Here is a 20173-nt window from a genome sequence, read left to right on the forward strand (position 1 = left end):
ACTCAGAATTTTGCTTGGATTTTCTCACCACTGTCAATCTTTCTACATGTACTCTTGTTCTTATTCTTATCCCCTCTTTACTCCCTGGTGAGTCTCCTCTGTCATCATCCACTCATTCTCTCTATTCTTCATCTATTTTTATCCAATGGCTCCTCACCCTGGTGCCTGCCAGTATTCCCTGATCTCCACCAGCCTTCTCCTAATAAACCTTAATTTAATTTTTCCAGCACCTCAAATTTATGGTCCTATATCACTCCTTTTTCTTATAGTTGAACTCTCAGAAAATTCCATCTACATTCAAGGGCTCATGATATGGTTTTTGAACCCCTGCACTTTCTAAGACTTCCAAGTATCTGCAAACTCCATTGACCTTTTCTCAGTTCTTATCTTTCTTGAGGTCTCATCAGCATCTAGGCCTCTTCACCTCTCTTTAGCCTTTCAAGGGCTTTTGGAGAACTACTCTCTCTTCTTTCTCCTACATGTATGACAAATCCTCAGTCTTCTTTCCTGTCTCATCATCTATATCATCCCTCCCTCACCAAGGGTGTATACTGGGGCTCTGTCTTGGGCCTTCCTCTCTTTTCTCTCTACTTTGTGACCTCACCAGTTCACTCATCACAAACCTACGTATCTAGACCCAATCTCTCTGCTATATCACTTGCTATCTGCTGGATGTCTTCATCTGTATAACCCACAAACATTTTTGTTTCAATACATGCAAGGCCGAACTCCTTGTTCTTTCCCCCAACCCAGCCATAATGGGTATTAGATGGAGGGATACTGAAAAAATCTGTGTTTGTTGTCTGCCTTGGGTGCTGAAAGTCTAATTTAAGGAAATAGAATTACTGCAACTGGGTCCAAAAACCTGTGTTTGTATCCTAGTCTCAGCCATTTTCTAGGTTTGTGATCTTGGGAAAGTCTCCTTATCTCTTTAGGACTCGGTTTCCACATCCATTCATTAATGAGGTTGAAATAGATGACTTCTAAGTTATAGTCTGTATTCTGGTTTTCTATTATAATTTGATCTTTTCAGTCTGTTATTCTAAGACCATTGGCCTTGGCAGAGCTTATACAGTATCACTAATTCCCATGTTGCAGGTGGATCCAAAATGTGGAGACTCGTCATGGCAGTGTTTATGATGCAGGCACTGAGAACAGAATGTATTTTCTAAGATATTGTCAGAACGGTGAATCCTGAAGTTGAATTGAATGTTGTAAATTTTATTCTTATTGGGAAAAATCACACAACTCATTGATGTATCTAAGATTCTAACTATTTGAAAGGTTTAGGAGTCTGAACAGTAATATAGTAAAGAAGTCTCATGTTTATTTAGGAAATGGAATATTAGGATTGTAGCCATAAAACTGATATGTCAATATCCTCAACTAAGTGCCCTTATTTCCAACCAGTCAGATCATTCTTCACTGGAAATACCCAGTTGAAGAGTATGAAGTTGAGACTAAAGATTCATCTATCCTCACTCTTATAAGAATTCCCTATGGAAGAATGGGCAATAATGCATCAGGTATTTGTCAAGTCAAGGAGACCCAGATTTGGAGTTCAAGGATATGGGTTTGAATTCCAGCCCTGCTATTTACTATTATTTTAGGCAAACCACTTATCTCAGGACATCTGTCTTCTCCTTTCAATGGGAGAATTCTTTCATGCTGGATAACATAAAGTCTTTCCCACTTTTAAAAGTTTCAATTCCAATATTAATAAATTTTTCTGAGCCAAAGGCCTTGTCTTCCCTTCAGGAAAAACCAGGTCAGGAGAAGGATTTGGAAGCCAACTGGAGCATAGGAAATGGTTAGAAACCTCATTTTCTGAGAGGATCTCTATGGCATCCTGGCCACAGAAGGGCCTGACAATGAAATTCAAGGCACTGAATGGTGGGTAGCCACCCAAAGTGTAGGGTGTGCTGATTCTCCAGGTGCTCCTGGTGTCTCTTGGTAAAAGTGGCTGACAAGTCTTTTCTGTTGACAATGATTGGCCCTTGCCCATGGCTCTTTGGGAGCCTGCTTAATATTTCTGTGATCACCTACAAGGTTGGGAGACCTGTGGCCTAAAAGTCACATATGACCTTCTAGGTTCTTAATTGTGCCCTTTTGACAAAAGTCAATTTTTTATTGTAAAAATGAAGCAAAGAGAACCCACAACATCCTTCTGAAGTTGAGTCCAGAAACACATACATCAGCAAAACTCTTAAACAAATTATCAGCCTTTCCCCCTGATGCCTGGATATAAATCTATCTCTTAGCTCCTGTATTCTGTATCCTTTCTTGGAAATTCAAAGTCTACAGGTTCAAGTAGGGATTTTTCAAGGTCTACATGGTACAAATTTCATTACTAGTGTTCACCACGTTTCCCTTTCAGCTCAGCGGCCTGTCGTATTTTTGCAGCATGGTTTGTTGACAGCATCTATAAACTGGGTGTCTAACCTTTCCAGCAACAGCCTGGGCTTCATTCTAACAGATGCAGGTTTTGATGTGTGGATAAGAAACAACAAGGGGAGTACCTATTCTCTGAAACATGCCTTTTTGTCAACAAATTCCAAACAATACTGGGCTTTCAGGTAGGGAAAACTCAGATGTAGCCTTTGAGCTATCTGTCAAACAATAGCAAAAGATGAAATCTCATCTTTATTTAGTTTCACTCATTTATAATACTTTTAAAATTTTGCCTTGAAAAATCACACAATCCTGATGATGTTCTCTCCCAGTGTCTGCTTTTCTGTGATACCTTGGCTTTACTTCAATGAATATCTAGACCAGTGTCCTCAATCTCAAAGAGAAACAGATCCCTGTACAAGTTAACATTATCTAGGTTTCATTGCATTTTATTTATTTATTTTTATTGAATTTATCTATTTTCCCAATGACATTTTAATCTAGTTCTGACCACTGTGGAGAGTTTTTTAAAATTAATTTATTTAACTTTTAACATTCATTTCCACAAAATTTTGGGTTCCAAATTTTCTCCCCATTTCTCCCCTCTGCCCACCCCAAAACACCAAGCATTCTAATTGCCACTATCACCAATCTGCCCTCTCTTCTAACATCCCTCCCTTCCCTTATCCCCATCTTCTCTTTTGTCCTGTAGGGCAAGATAACTTTCTATACCCCATTACCTGCATTTCTTGTTTCCTAGTAGCAAGAACAGTACTCAACAGTTGTTCCTAAAACTTTGAGTTCCAACTTCTCTTTATCCCTCCCTCCCCACCCATTCCCTTTGCGAAGGTAAGCAATTCAATATAAGCCATATCTGTGTAATTATGCAAATGACTTCCATGATAGTCGTGTTGTGTAAGACTAACTATATTTCCCTCCATCCCATCCTGCCCCCCATTTCTTCTATTCTCTCTTTTGATCCTGTCCCTCCCCAAGAGTGTTGACTTCAAATTGCTCCCTCCTCCCATTGCCCTCCCTTCCATCATCCCCCCCCACCCTTCTTATCCCCTTCTCCCCCACTTTCCTGTATTGTAAGATAGGTTTTCATACCAAAATGAGTGTGCATTTTATTCCTTCCTTTAGTGGAATGTGATGAGAGTAAACTTCATGTTTTTCTCTCACCTCCCCACTTTTTCCCTCCACTGAAAAGTCTTTTGCTTGCCTCTTTTATGAGAGATAATTTGTCCCATTCCATTTCTCCCTTTCTCCTCCCAATATATTTCTCTCTCATTGCTTAATTTCATTTTTTTAAGATATGATCCCATCCTATGCAATTCACTCTGTGCAGTGTGTGTGTGTGTGTGTGTGTGTGTGTGTGTGTGTGTATGTGTATGTAATCCCACCAGCTACCTAGATACTGAAAAGTTTCAAGAGTTACAAATATTGTCTTTCCATATAGGAATGTAAACAGTTCAACTTTAGTAAAGTCCCTTATGACTTCTCTTTGCTGTTTACCTTTTCATGTTTCTCTTCATTCTTGTGTTTGAAAGTCAAATTTTCTTTTCAGCTTTGGTCTTTTCATCAAGAATGCTTGAAAGTTCCCAATTTCATTGAAAGATCATTTCTTCCCCTGAAGTATTATACTCAGTTTTGCTGGGTAGGTGATTCTTGGTTTTAGTCCTAGTTCCTTTGACTTCTGGAATAGCCTATTCCATGCCCTTTGACCCCTTAATGTAGAAGCTGCTAGATCTTGTGTTATCTTGATTGTATTTCCACAATACTTGAATTGTTTCTTTCTAGCTGCTTGCAATATTTTCTCCTTGACCAGGGAAATCTGGAATTTGGCCACAATGTTCCTAAGAGTTTCTCTTTTTGGATCTCTTTCAGGCGGTGATCAGTGGATTCCTTGAATATTTATTTTGCCCTCTGGTTCTAGAATATCAGGGCAGTTTTCCTTGATAGATGATGTCTAGGCTCTTTTTTTGATCATGGCTTTCAGGTAGTTCCATAATTTTTAAATTGTCTCTCCTGGATCTATTTTCCAGGTCAGTTGTTTTTCCAATGAGATATTTCACATGATCTTCCATTTTTTCATTCTTTTGATTTTATTTTGTGATTTCTTGGTTTCTCATAAAGTCATTAGCCTCCATCTGTTCCATTCTAATTTTGAAAGAACTATTTTCTTCAGTGAGCTTTTGGACCTCCTTTTCCATTTGGCTAATTCTGCTTTTTAAATCATTCTTCTCCTCATTGGCTTTTTGAATCTCTTTTGCCAATTGAATTAGCCTATTTTTCAAGGTGTTATTTTCTTCAGCATTTTTTTGGGTCTCCTTTAGCAAGGTGTTGACCTGCTATTCATGCTTTTCTTACATCTCTCTCATTTCTTTTCCCAGTTTTTCCTCCACCTCTCTAACTTGATTTTCAAAATCCTTTGTGAGCTCTTCCATGGCCTGAGCCCATTGAATATTTATTTTGGATGTTTGGGATATAGAAGCCTTGAATTCTACGTCTTTCCTTGATGGTAAGCATTGTTCTTCCTCATCAGAAAGATGAGAGGAGATATCTGTTCACCAAGAAAGTAACCTTCTATGGTCTTATTTTTTTCCCCCTTTTCTGGGCATTTTCCCAGCTAGTGACTTGACTTCCGAGTGTCCTCTCCACACCCATCTTGCCTCCAGTTCTGCCTAGCTGGTTCTTGGGGGCTGAGATTCAAATACTGCTTCCCAGCTTCAGGGCTTTTGGTGGGGGCAGGGCTGCTATTCAGTGTGAGATTACTTTCAGGTGCTGGGGTGGGGGCAGGGCCACCACAAGGGTCTCAGTTCCCTCAGGGGGTTTATGGGGAGACCTTCAACAATGGATCCAGGCTCCTGCCTGCTTTGGGAGCCCCTGTCTGCTGCTGCCTCCACTGCTGCCGCCCAAGGGAGCCTGAGTTATGGGGGCACCCCACTCCCCTCTTGGCCAGCCAAAGAGACTCTCTCACTGACTTTTGGCACCTGTGGGTGGAGGGACCTACGCTGCTGCTGGACATTCTGTCCCTGAAGCCTGCTCGGATCTGCTCCTCTTGGTGCCAGGGTGGCCAAAGCAGGGCTGGGCTCCTCTCAGGGTCCGGGGCACGACGGACCTTTGGTGTTGGTTTTTCAAGTCTCTCTGGAACAGAAATCTCCTCCACTGTGTTGTTCTGTGGCTTCTGCTGCTCCAGAATTTGTTGGGAGTTCTTCTTTACAGGTATTTTATGGGCTGTGGGTTCCTAGCTAGCATGTGTGTATCTTTCTACTCTGCCATCTTGGCTTCTCCCCCCTGGGGAGTTTTTTCTAGCATAAGTCTGATACATCTATTAGACCACTAGAGACAAATGTTTTTGTATAACAAGAATTTCATTCTCTACTCACACAAAACGAGGAAGAGATGTGGTTAGGAATATGTTGACATCATAGCCCTGAAGTAGATCTGACTTTGTTGCTGCTGTTTGTCTTTTGGCAGTGTTGATGAATTGGCTCAATATGAGCTTCCAACCTCAATTGACTACATTTTGAAAAAAACTGGGCAGAAGATGTATTATGTGGGACATTCTCAGGGTACCCCTTCTGGTAGGGTCATACTGACTTGGGTCTGAGAACTTCTACCTTGTCTCCCTCCTTCTTGACGTCCAAGCTTTTTTGTGGCATGAATGCATACCACATCTGTAACTGGGTTCTGGCTGTGAGTCTGGAGAAGGGAAGATGGAGGAAGATGGACATTGTAGGCAATAAGAGGAGGGACATGTCACACTCACTATCTACAGGTTTCTGGAGGATTTGTGTGCAAGAGGAAAGAATCATTCAGCTTGACTTCAGAGGGTAGAAGAAAGAGCGAAGTCTAGAAAGTGTAAAAAAATAAGATTTGAGTGAGTTAGGAAAATTCCTTAACCAAGGCGCCTTTCTGCAGGGAGAATAGACTGTTGCAGGAGGTAGCAAGTTCCCCTACACCACAGACCTTAAAGTGAAAGATAGATGACCAATTGTCAGGGCTCCCATTTGTGTTTTCTGGGGTTGAGTAAAACAAGTCTAATCCCTTTTCTAGGGTACCTAGGTGGCACAGTGGATAGAGTGCACTGCATTGAGTCAGGAAGACATTTTCATGAGTTCAAATCTGGCCTGGCACTTTGACCCTGGGCAAATTATAACCTACTCCAATATCATTTTCCAAGAAAACTTCAAATGAGGGCAGAATAAGTCAACCGTGATTGAAAAATACCTGAACAACAATCCCCTTTCTATATAAAAAACATTCTTGTACTTGAAGACTTCCATCACGTCTCCTTTAAATTTTTTCCAGGCTAATTGCCTCCTGCCAATTTTTATGAGGGATCCTCAAAAAGTCCTTTACCATCCTGGTCACCATCCAGTGGGTGCTCTTCAGGTTATGCATTCTCTTCCCATGATGCGTTATCTCAAATGAAGATATGACACCAGATGTAGTCTGACAAGGGCAAAGAATCATCCCTAGTGTCTGATTCCAAGACTCTCAATGCAATCTAAGTCTACATTATCATCGTTGTTGTTAGCTTTTGTTGCTTTCCTGGTGACCATGATAAACTGTTGCTTCCTAGTGAGTTTTTATTCCAGTTCAGTTCTCAGATATTTTTTAAATATTGAGTTACACATCACTTACATCATACTTATGGACCTTTATTTTTTGAGCCAAAGTTGCCAGTTGCTAATTTCCATGGCTTTTTCTCAATCCTTCTCCTTGATTTCTTTTGAGTTTTTTCCCACTCTCTTCTTTTTGTTCTCTCCTCCTAGCTTTCTCACTCCTTTACTTCATATGCTGGATCTTCATCCACATCAAAGCCCCTAAATATGGATGTTCCTTAAAACTCCCTAGGTTCTCTTTCCTCCCTTCTCTCTCATTAAATGATTTCATCAGCTGCCATGGACTAAGATATGTCTCTCTAGCCTTTGTCTTTCTCCTGAGTGCAAGTCTAATATCACTAAGCTCAATGGATTGTTCATTCTGGTTTCCTATAGACATCTCAAAGTCAATGTGTTCAAAGTGGAGCACCTTGTCTTTTGCCCTAGATCAACCCCTCTTCTGAGCCTCCCTATTTATGTCAAGGATGCCAGCAACATTTCAGTCTTCCAAGACCACAGAAATTTTATTGTCATCTTTTGCTCATCATGGTCCCTTAATTCATATATCCAACCAATTTTCAACTCCTCTTGCTTCTAACTTCACAACATTTCTCCTATAAATGCCTTTCTCTGGAGTGGACAAGTCAACACCTTAATTAAGTCTCTTATCAATTCTTGCCTAGACTATTGTAATAAAATTTAGATCATTAGGTTGAGTCATTAGAATAATATCAGTAATAGCATTGATTTCAATTGAGAAGAGAATGAATTTCCTGAGAGTCAGACATAACTAAAAGAACTCAATAATACCTTCTGGACTCTAGGTCCAGCACTCTATCCACTGTACCACCTATATGCCTCCACTTCTCTTCACCAAATATTTTGCATTTAAAATACCCCAAGGTTACTTTAAAAAAAAACTTAATTTATGCTCTTTAGATCGAGTTAACCAAATTGAGCAGACCTTTGTTTATGTAGACACAAACTAAGATCCAATGAGTTGATGTGCTTAGTGAAAAACTTGCTGCTCATTTCCCAGATGGTGGTTCAGGGTGGGTGAGACTAGATGACCTGTGGTCCAACTTGGAGATTCTTGAATTCTGTGATTCTTCCACTGAACAGGGTCAGTTGCTATAATTTCTAGGATTGCTGTCCAAGGTGTTAAATACTCCCTCATAGTTTCTGTTCACAGACTCATGGGATCCTTGGTCATAATTAGAGGGTAATAAGGAGGTCACCTAGTCTAAACAAGTATCCTGTTGTCTTTCAGGTTTTTTAGCATTCTCCACCTTATCCAAGCTAGCTCAGGAAGTCAAAGCTTTTTTTGCCTTAGCTCCAATCTTTTATGTTCAGCATATTAAAAGCCTCCCATTGCTACCACTTTTTCATCTGCCCAGGCCATTGTTAAGGTTACGTAATTTTTTCAGCAAACTATAAGTGAACAGAAGATCTTTGGAGAGGTAGAGTATGAGCAGTGGTGATATCTGTGTGACTTCGAGAATGACTGAACCCAAAAAATCTCTATAGGAAGCCCATTTATGTAGAAATGGGGAAAAAGGCATTTCTTTTCTCGTAAGAATCCAGTTCAATTCTACTGTCTCAAAATGAAAAAAAAAATCTCAAAGTCAAAAGGAAATTTAAGGTTAAATATATGATTCATGTCTTTATACAGACTCTGAGGCTCAGTACTCATATAAATTTGGACAAGTCACTCTACTGTAGAATAAGAGGGTTGGAGGGTACTAATGACTTGGGAATACCAGGGCTGACTGGATCTTCCCAGATGAGATTTCCGAATGATGTATCTGCTTGGGGGCATGATGAAAAACCGGAGAAGTCCAAAGTGGGTGTTGTTGCTGTTGAGTTGTTTCAGTTATGTCAGACTCTACCTGATTTCTTTTGGGGATTGCTTGCTATTTTTTTCTCCAGTTCATTTTACAGATGAGGAAATAAAGGCAGACAGGGTTAAGTGACTTGCCCAGGGTTAAATAGCTAGTAAGTGTCTGAGACTGGATTTGAACTCAGATTTTCCTGACTCCAAGCCTGGCATTCTATCCATTGTACCACCTAACTCCAGCCCAAAATGAATGTAGCCCATAGGAAATGAGTTGTCCAAATGATACTGAAATGTTGAAAAGTCTGGAGATCATGTCGTGAGCAGGACTTAAAGGAATCAAATTTTATGTCTTGAAAAAGAGAAGAATCAGGGTGAGGGGGAGCATAGTGACTGTCATTTGGAAGGAAGATTAGATTGATTTTTCTTGGCACCACAAGGCAAAAGTTGAATTGATAGTTGGAGCAGCATGGTGTAATAGAGAGAGATAATAGCTAGTGAAGTATAATAATAATACCTAGCATTTATATCATGCCGTAAGTTTTGCAAAGCACTATGTATATATATATATACACATCTATATCTATATCTATATATAGATCCTCATAACAGTCCCAGGAGGTAGGTGATATCATTATTTCCAGTTTGCACATGAGGAAACTGAGGCTAAGAAAACCTAAAGACTGGTTAGGCCAGAGGTTAATCCAGAGGTTAAAGACTGGCCCAGGTTCACACAGCTAGTAAAAATCTGAGGCAGGGGCCAAAGTTGGGCCTTTCTGATTCCAACTCCAACATTCCATTCTCTGAACCACCAAGGTACCATATAGATGGATGTATTTGAAGTTAGGAAGGCTTGGGTTCAAATTCTGCTTGAGACACTTATCAGCTGTGTGACACTGGGTCACTTAACTGTTTTTATCTTCCTCAGTTTCTTCATCTGTAAAATGTGGGAAATAATGGCACTGATCTCTCAGGGCTGTTGAGAGGATCAAATGAGATCATATTTGTAAAGAGTACTTACCATAATTCCTGACACAGAGAAGGTGCTTGCTTAAGGCTTATTCTTTTATTGGTGTCCTCCATGCTGAAAGCCTTCAGGCCAGGGCTGGATGGCCACTTTGGAAGGACATTGTCCAGGGCTTTTTAACCCCTTTCAGTTCCCACCCAACTCTATGATTCTGTTTCTTGGATCTCATGGGCCATAATACTCAGGGTCATCTATATTATTTTTCTTACCAATGTAAGCAAGAATGGTAGTAGCAGGCATGGTGTATCTTATGGTAGTGGGACTGGGGAGCTGCTGTTTGCTGCATTGGAGTATCCCCATTACAGCGGCTGCCATATTTGGATCTGTTTGCTTGTTCTCAGAGGTTTTACTGGGTGACAAGGACTTTCTGCCTGAGACTGCCCTCAACAAGTTTCTGGCCATTAATGCATGCAACAATAAAATAATTGATGTCATCTGTGGCAAGTTATCTTTGCTTTGTATGGATTTGATCCAGAAAACTTAAACATGGTATGAGTGTTTCTTTTTCCTTTTCTTAGCTATTAGTGGCCTGTCATACTTAACATGAAAGTGATGCTAAGCTATTTGGTTTTTCTCTTCAAAACCGTAATCAATCACAGACCTCTAAAATCACTTTATCTGTAGACCACAGGTACCTCCAGAAACTTTTCTTCACTAAATGGCTAAACCTGGAGTGGTGCACAAGACTTTCTTCTCAGTCATGAACCCTCTTATTCTATGCCTTATCTCTTCAAAGACCAAGTAATAACAGCCAGCAATGTACAGAGTGCTTTGAGCTTTGGAGTGTATCTTACACATATTATCTCATTTAATTTTTGCAATTTACCACGTGAGACAAGTGCTATTACTACCCCCATTTTAAAGATGTAGACGCTGAGATGGAGAGGGATTAAGTGTCTTACCTAGGACCAGATAGCTAGTAATTGTCTGTGGTAGAAATTGAACCTAGGTCTTCCTGACTTCAAAGGTGACACTCTAGAATAGCACCTAGTGTTTGGAAGAGTATTGGTGGTATACATGAACTTATTGAACAGTTCCTGTTTGTGGGCACCTATTTTGATTCTATTAATATAGTTTCTCGGTCATTTCTCTTGCACATGGAGCCTCCAGAAAAGATAGTACAGGTTCAAAGTGCTAGCTCATGAGCCCCCACAATAGGTGTATTTTAACTAGCCATCCAGAGGACCTATTTGTTCAAACAAAAGGCTTTTAACTATAAACAGTGTAACAAGTATAGTGAAAAGATAAGATTCTCTAGATGCACACTCTGTTACAGTTTATCCAATCGCCAGTAGTTAGGGCAGATAGGAAAAAAAGTAACTTGTGAGCCACATGGAAAATACATATATAAGGAATAAATATATGTGAAAAAGCACATGCCAAGAATCCATATGACCAGAGTGCAAGAGCAGGGATATACACATAGAGCATGTATATGTCCAATAACCTGTAAGACTATGATAACTCATGCCTCTGATGCTGTAAGGCCACTGACATCCTCTACTTATGTCATCCCTCTGTCCTTTTTTTCTGCTTGATGTGCCATCTCAACTCTATGTAGAGCATCATGTTTTCTTTTCCAGGGAATTTTTTTGCAAATCTCAAGTCCACTGAGTTTCTCCCTCTTACCATCCTTTGGGCTTCATGTGTTCCACCTCCTGCCCATGCTGGCTTCCATCTTCTAGGATGCAATGACCATCTTCCAAACTATAAGCAACCACACACAGTTAAGGAGGAGCCAAATGAAAATCAGTCACACTACCCTCAATCTAAATATTCTTTTTGTTAATTCTCTGGTGTCTGTGGCTGAATTTAAATCCCTTGTCCTCGGTCATTAATCCTTGTAAGTCTAAATTCTTATGAGAATCCTGAGCTCCCCAAAACCCATTTCCTAGGTTTCCATGGAAGAAACCCCATAGATCAATGTGGAGAATGCACTTCAAGAAGCACTTCTTGGCCATGATCCTTCTCGCTTGGGATGCAAATGATTCTGAGTGAGAAGAAAAGATAAGTAGAAGCCAAGGCGAAGTCAATGCTCTCCACCTCCCTGGCCTGCCTCCAAGCATTCTGAATAGGAGGCAGTAGCAGAAACCCAAACCCAAAGGAAACAATACTTGGGTTTTGATATTATATTTTGGCTAATGGAAAACTTCCCTGTATTTACTTCCCTATACTTTGAAATGAAATTACAAAGGACTACTAGCAGATGTTTCTGCTAAGAGCCCCTCCTGCCTACCAATGCTCATTCTAAAGGTGGAGATGGAGAAATTGTATTTTCAGATAAAGGGAAGAGATATCTGGAGGAAGAATAATTCACGACTAAATGGAATTTGAACATTGGCTAGGTGAAATTTTGACTTCAGGTCTAGAATGACCTGTGAGTTTCCTTCTGTGTCACACTACCTCTTCAAGAGAAGGGATCTGATGAAATGTGTCTTTCAAGACATCTTCCATGATTCTTCTTCCTTTCCTTTTATTGTCTCCATATCCCACCTCTCATGTTTGTCAGAAATGGCCAATTGACTGTATTTTTTTCTAAACAGCATCTTATTTACTTGATCTCTTTTGGCTTACACTGTGCTGTTTCAGCTGACATTGATGAGCTGTGTGACTGGACAAGTTGGTGCTTATCAGTGCTCTAGGAAACTCCTCAAGACTATGTATTGTTGAGAAGGTGCCAACTTGAATTTGTAAAGAGTTTTCCTCATCCAGGAGATGCATAAGCCAATAAAAATCTGGGTCTTCTCCCTATATCCTATCTTATATATGAAAGAGCATCTAGAGCTCTCACTATGCACAGAGAATCCCTCTTGGATTGGAACTGTGCTCAGGACTTGTTGAGGATCATCAAGCAAAATTATTCCCCCTTTTTATGGATAGCTTTCAAATAATCTTGTTTGCTTTTTATGTGCAGATGGTTGACATTTTCTTGGAAGAGACCCTTTAAGACAGAGGCTCCTTAAGGGGCTGGGGCTACCCAATTGATAAATGGTCAAAGGATATGAAGAGGCAGTTTTCAGAGGAAGAAATCAAAGCTATCTATAGTCATGAAAAAATGCTCTAAATCACTATTGATTAGAGAGATGAAAATCAAAACAACTCTGAGGTACCACATCACAACTATCAGATTGGCTAATATGACAAAACAGGAAGATAATAAATGTTAGAGAAGATGAGGGAGAGTTGGAACATTAGGTCATTGTTGGTGGAACTGGGAACTGATCCAACCATTCTGGAAAGCAGTTTGGAACTATGCCCAAAGGGCTACAAAAATGTGCATCCCCTTTGACCCAGCAATATCGCTACTAGGACTGTATCACAGAGTGATCATAAAAATGGGAAAGGGTCCCACATGTACAAAAATATTTATAGTAGCTCTCTTTGTGGTGCTCAAAAACTGGAAATGAAAGGAATGTCCATCAATTGGGGAATGGCTGAAAAAGTTGTGGTATATGAATGTCATGGAATACTATTGTGCTATAAGAAATGATGAATAGGAAGACTTCAAAGAGGCCTGGAAAGACTTATATGAATTGATGCTGAGTGAAAGGAGAAGAACCAGGAGAACTTTGTACACAGCAGCAACCACAGTGTACGAGTACTTTTCCTGATAGATTTAGACCTTCATAGAAATGCAAGGACCTAAAAAATTCCCAATGAACTTTTGAGGCAAAATGCGTTCCACATCCAGAGAAAGAACTGTGGAATTGGATTACAAAATGAAGCAGACCATTTTCTTATGTATGTTTTGTTTTGTTTTGTTTTATGGTTTTTCCCATTCATTTTAATTCTTCTATTCAACAAGACTATGGTGAAATTGTGTTTAATAGGAATGTATGTGTAGAACCTATATAAGATTGCAAGCTGCCTTGGGGTAGGAGTGGGGAGAGAGTGGGGAAAGAGGGAGAGGGAAGGAAAAAAATCTAAGATACATGCAGGTGATTATAGAACACTAAAAACAAATAAAATTATTGTTTAAAAAATAAAATAAAAATAATAACTAAAAGGGGGACTGGGGATAGATTCCAGGGAATCAATGTATTTGGGTGGGAAAAAAACTATATCTTTATTTTTCCTAACTTTTGGTTTCCTTATAATTCATAGATTTTATTATATGTATTAAAAGCACATTTCTGAGGAGGGAATGCTTGGTTTCACTAGACTTCCCAAGGGGCCTGCGATGCAAACAAAATAAAACAAAAAACCTTTAAGATCTGCTGTTTTAAGTCAATGTTTTATTCTCTCACATGAAAAGCTTTTTTAATATGCAACAAACTAAAACAATGAAATCTAGTTTTCTCTACATATTTTAATTGATTTTATGTAGAGATGATATCTACTATTGAATTTCACTTGTAAAAGCCAATCTGTTTGCTTCTACTGCTCTCATTAAGTGAGGATACTATTTGCTAAGATTTTTGTATATATGTGAAAGCAGGGATATGTGTTGGGCATAATTGGTAATTTCTTGACTGCTTTTTTTGTAATGTGTTTTGTAATTTTTTCCATGCATTTAATATATTCCTATTATCCAAATCCCTTAAGGGCTGATTCCTTAGTGAGTCAAAACTCCTTATTTCCTTCAGACACTTTGCCCTGTGTACCAGAAGAGAACCTTCTGGTTTGTGTCCTTTTTCTCATACTTTTTTTTCTTCAGGGCCATTTCTTCTTGCACATGAAACATTTTTCTTGGTTTCATGGATTACTATGACCATAGAATTCATGACCAAATGGCCAGTCAAATTGTGGTGAGCCTCTCTAGGCTTAGTCAGGCTGGTCCTCAGAGACAAATCCAGCTTTTTGCCAGGACTGGTCTAGAGACCTTTCCAGAATGCCAGAATCTGCCCAACATTGAGCTCTACTGATGAGCCTTCAAGACCCCAAGATCATGCTGTCATGAACCATCAGAGCAGACTTTGTACAGAAAACAAGTTATTGTTTTTCCCTTCTAGAGTCGAATTGATGTGTATGTGGCACATAACCCAGCAGGAACATCTGTTTGGAGCATTCTCCATTTCTCTCAGGTACCATTTTTTCAGTTCTTATAAACTCCCAAATTCAAGACCTTTGTCTTTTCTTCTATCTTATCCTTGAAAAACTTTCACAGTGTTTGGAAAAATAATCTAATCACCAAGTCTTGGACCCTACAAATGTCTTTTATGCCTGATTGGAGTCCTTAGTTTTATGCAGGTAGCTCCCAGTCCTGTGTGATTTGTCCCCTGTCTTTAGTGCCAACTCCCTCTTCAAACATGCTTGCCTGGGCTTTACTGTTCTATGAAAATATGCTTTTTGTAAGTGACCTATTTCTCTTGGATTTTTATCTTTTATATCTAGAGGATATTTCATATTTTCAGCACATGTTAGGGATCCTATGACAGAAGCTGTTCCAGAAACAGGAATAGACTGGGCTACAGTTACCAAAGTAACTCAGGAGTGGCACTGATTGCCCTTTCCACCCACTCCTGGACTCTGCATCTTCTCTACATGACCAGGAAGCTATCTGTCCCCTCTGCAGGTATTCTGAGCTAGAATGGAATCTCAAAGAAAAGACTGCCCAGTTTAGAGCTGCCCAGGCAACATTCCATTTTTACATTTCACCTGGTCCCTCCATGCCCAACAAGGGCAGATCTGGTTTCCTAGAAATGACCTAAACTCCATCCTCAGGAAAGGATCAAAGGGCTAGCAGTCTTATTAAGGGCTTTGGGCTCCCAGCATTTTGGCTTGTCTGTTCTCAGATAATACACTCTTGTCTCAGTGTACCAGAGAAGCTTAAAGGGTCTTAAAGATTCCCCAATCACCCACCACTATTTCACCAATCTAGTCCAGGATATAGCCTTGAGGGAGAATAATAAATGTTCTTTTTCATTTCTCCAGGTTGGATACAGTGAGTTTTTAACTGTTGAATTCAAGGATGGACAGTTTCCAATTCCTATGTTTCTTCCTTTGTGTTGTTTCAATTTTAGGTTGTTCTTGAAACTTGACAAATATTCAAAGCTTATGACTGGAGGAGTCCCAAAGAGAACATAGCCCACTATAATCAGGTAATTTTCCTTTTAAATGGAGCTTTTTCTTTTTAAAAGCAATTAATGAAAACAATCAGGATCCTTGATTTCTAATTCTGACTTTAGGTACTAACAAGCTCTGTGACCATGGACAAGTCACTTTACCTCTTACTGCCTCCATTTCCTCATCTGTAGACTGATACAGTTTGTCCAGATCAAGTATTTTTAACCATCGTTTGTGTCATGAACTCCTTGAAAAGTCTGGGGAAGCTGATGAACTCCTTCTCAGAAGTTCCTCTAGTTCTGTAAGAAGGCTTTCCCATGCCTCCACAATCTCAGCCCCTCCCTGAGATATTATGTCCATTTCTCTTCTCTCTTTGTACATAGTTGTTTTGTCTCTCCCATGAGAATTTGCGCTCCTTGAGGAATGGCACTGGGTTTTTGCCTTTCTTTGAATCCTAGCATTTTGCACAGGACCTGGCACATGGTAAATGCTTAGTAAATCCTTATTGACTGACAGACAAATGCATAAAATAAGATATCTAGATTTCCAAAGGAGATTAATTATATTCAAATATAGCTGTTCTTTTTTTTTCCCGTTTACCTTTTTATGCTTCTCTTGATTCTTGTCTTGGGAAGTCAAAATTTTAAATACAGATCTGGTCTTTTCCTCAACAGGAAATCTTCAAATTGTCTCTATCACTGAATGTCCATTTTTTCCCTTGAAGTATTATATTCTGATATGCTGCGTAGGTGATTCTTGGCTTCAATCCTAGTTCCTTTGACTTCTGAAATATCCTACTCCAAGCCCTTTGATCCCTTAATGTTGAAGCTGCCAGATCCTGTGTTATCCTGATTGTATTTCCACAGTACTCAAATTGTTTCTTTCTAGCTGCTTGCAGTATTTTCTCCTTGATCTGGGAACTCTGAAATTTGACCACAATATTCCTAGGAGTTTCTCTGTTCAGGTTTTTTTCAGGGGGTGAACGATGAATTTTTTCAATATCCATTTTACCCTCTGATTTTATAACATCAGGGCAGTTTTCCTTGATAATTTCATGGAAGATAGTGTCTAGGCTCTTTTTTTGATCATGGCTTTCAGGTAGCCCAATAATTTTTAAATTATTTCTCCTGGATCTATTTTCCAGGTCAGTTGTTTTTTCAATGAGTTCTTTCACATCATCTTTTATTTTTTTAAATTTTTGGTTTTGTTTACTAATTTCTTGGCTTAACTCATAGTCATTCTTTTCCCTGGACTCAATTCTCTCTTTCAATGAATTATTTTGTTCAGGGAGCTTTTGAACCTTCTCTTCCATTTGGCTAATTCTGCTTTTTAAAACCTCTTTCTCCTTGTTGGCTTTTTGGACCTCTTTTTCCAACTGAGTTAACCTCTTTTTAAAGCTGCTATTTTCCTCAGCGTTTTTTTTAGTTCTCCTTTAGTAAGCTGCTAACTTGTTTTTTAAGGTCTTCTATTTCTTGAGCCAAGTTTAAGTCCCCTTTGGAGGGAGGGTCCTTGACTTCTTCTGGCAGCATGCCTTGTTCTTCCTCATCTGAAGGGATGGGGAGAGACATCTGTTCCCCAAGAAAGTAACCTTCTATGGTCTTATTTTTTCCCCCCTTTTCTGGGCATTTTCCCAGCCAGTTACTTGACTTCTGAGTTTCCTCTCCACACCCACCTCACCTCCAGATCTGCCAAGCTAGCGCTTGGGGGCTGAGATTCAAATGCTGCTTCCCACCCTCAGGGCTTTCGGTGGGGGTGGGGCTGCTATTCAGTGTGAGATTAAGTTCAGTTGCTCGGGTGGAGGCAGGGCCACCACACAAGGCTCAGTTCCCTCAGTGGGTTTATGATGAGACCTTCAACAATGGATCCAGGCTCCTGCCTGCTGTAAGAGCCCCTTCTGCTGCTGCCTCTGCTGCTGCCTCCCTAGGGGGCCTGAGTTATGGGGACACCCCACTCCCCTCTCGGCCAGCCAAAAAGACTCTCTCACTGACCTTTGGCGCCTGTGGGTGAAGGGACCTGCGCTGCTGCTGGAGATTCTGTGCCTGAAGCCTGCTCAGATCTGCTCCTCTTGGTGCCAGGGTGGCCAAGGCAGAGCTGAGCTCTGCTCCAGGTCCAGTGCGCTACAGACCTTTGGTGTTGGTTTTTCAGGTCTCTCTGGAACAGAAATCTCCTCCACTCCATTGCTCTGTGGCTTCTGCTGCTCCAGAATTTGTTGGGAGTTCTTCTTTACAGGTGTTTTATGGGCTGTGGGTTAGGAGCTAGCATATGTGTGTCTTTCTACTCCGCCATCTTGGCTCCTCCCCCTTCAGCTGTTCTAATATTAGGAAAAGCACACATGTTCATAAAACCTCAGGTTTAGAATCCCAGGTGCTCATCTCTAATATTTTTACAGCTATAAAGCTCTATGATTTTATATTTTAAGGAAAGCTTCCCCAGAAGACATCCCAGTGCCTGGCACACTGAGTAAATGCTTGATTGATTCATTTCTTCTTAGCCTCCATCTAAGAGGACACATTCAAGGGGAACTGAGAGATCAAGATCTATAGAAAACCTCAGAAGTCATTTAGGCCAATTCCTTCCTTTTACAGATGTAGAAGCTGAGATCCTGAGAGAAGATGAGTTATTTGCCTTAGGGCATACAAGTAATAAACAGCAAACCAGGATTCAAATTCCAGATCTCCTGCCTCCAAACCCTGTCCTCTTTCTATTTCTTCACATTGCCCCCCAATATTCTTTGGTGATGGTCATTGACATAGTTACAAATCACCTCATTTTTAGCTATCTTGTATCTATTTCTTTCATGGAAATGGCATCAAAACTTGATGCAATACCTAGTCCAAATATAAATTCCCTGATCCCAGAGCATCCCTCTACCCACCAATCTAATGACCAGATTTTAAAAAACAAGATATAGTATTCTTGATTGTGGGCCAAATTCTTGCCTTACTCAGATTTAGTGTATAGAGGAGAATAGTTTTCATACACACACACACACACACACACACACACACACACATACATACATACATACATACACACAAAGAGATGAAATTCATATGTAAAAGAATGAATACATATACCAATATATATCAATATATAAATGTGTGTTATACATATGCATTTGTATCATATATGTGGTTATATTTTTTTGTAAATCCATTTATACATTTTGTTTTAATTACTATTATTATTATTATTAAATATGTTCCTCTGGACCCCATCATAGTGGCACTCTTGTTTAAAATGATAATGATAATGATAAAGGTAAATCAAACCATCTATTGTAGTTTTTGCTTCTGACAGTCTAATTTAGTAGAAAGAAAGAAATATGTAAAGCACTTAAAAAAAATCATACAAAGAATTGGCTGTCCCCCAGGAGTGATAGGACATTGAACAGAACTCTAAGGGAACTCCCTTGTCCTCTTTTGTTTCCATGCAGTCAATTCCTCCAATTTACAATCTATCAACGATGAAAGTGCCAACTGCTCTGTGGAGTGGTCTAAGAGATTTGTTAGCTGGCCCAAAAGATGTCTCAAATTTAATCCCCCAAATCCCCAAGATGATTTACCACAAGATTCTGCCTATATTTGATCATTTGGCTTTTCTTTTTGGCATTAATGCACCTCAAACAATTTACTATGACATAATACAAGGTGATCAAGGAAACCCCATAAAGACGATATTTCTGGTGAACATCTTCCCTTTTCTTAGAGCTTGAAATTGAACTTATTTTCTCCTGTATAGAAGACCAGCGAGCAGAAGCGAGTCCCCAGTCCCAGCAGCAGCAGGTCCACAGATCCCTCAACCCACAGGTGCCAAAGGTCAGTGATGGGGTTTTTTCAGCTGGCCAGGAAGGGAGAAGGGCCTTCCCATAGCTCTGGCCTCAGGCAGGAGCCCACAGAGGCCACATTGGTCCAGCTGCAGCAGTTCCTCCTGCAGCTGGTACAGCTGCCCACATCCATTGTTGGAGTGTAAAAACCCCTGGGGGCACGGAGGACCTGAATATTACCTCAGCCCTGTGTAGAGGCCCTGAGGGAACTGATTTTTATCTCACACTGAATGGCAGCCCTGCCCATCCAGCTTTACTGAAAATCAGCCCCCAGTCCTGACTTGGCAGAACTGGAGACCAGGTGGCTGTGGAGAGGTAAGTGCTAAGATTCTGGGTACAAAAATCTCTCCCCTGCTCCCAGACCAGTGTACACGCTTGATTGTGCTACCTTGGATGAACTGAGATCTTACAGATTCCCAGATTATACCCTACTCTTGACAAAGGAACCAAAAGTCAAGTAACTGGTTGGCAAAATGCCC

The 20173-nt window shown here is 40.1% G+C and overlaps 1 pseudogene; it reads left to right on the plus strand.

The window, feature by feature from the left end:
* Positions 1–1109: 1109 nt before the first annotated feature.
* On the plus strand, positions 1110–19539 carry LOC140525198 (lipase member J-like; annotated as a pseudogene).
* Positions 19540–20173: the final 634 nt, after the last annotated feature.

Source organism: Notamacropus eugenii, chromosome 1 (genome assembly GCF_028372415.1).
Source record: "Notamacropus eugenii isolate mMacEug1 chromosome 1, mMacEug1.pri_v2, whole genome shotgun sequence".
Taxonomy (NCBI): Eukaryota; Metazoa; Chordata; class Mammalia; order Diprotodontia; family Macropodidae; genus Notamacropus; species Notamacropus eugenii.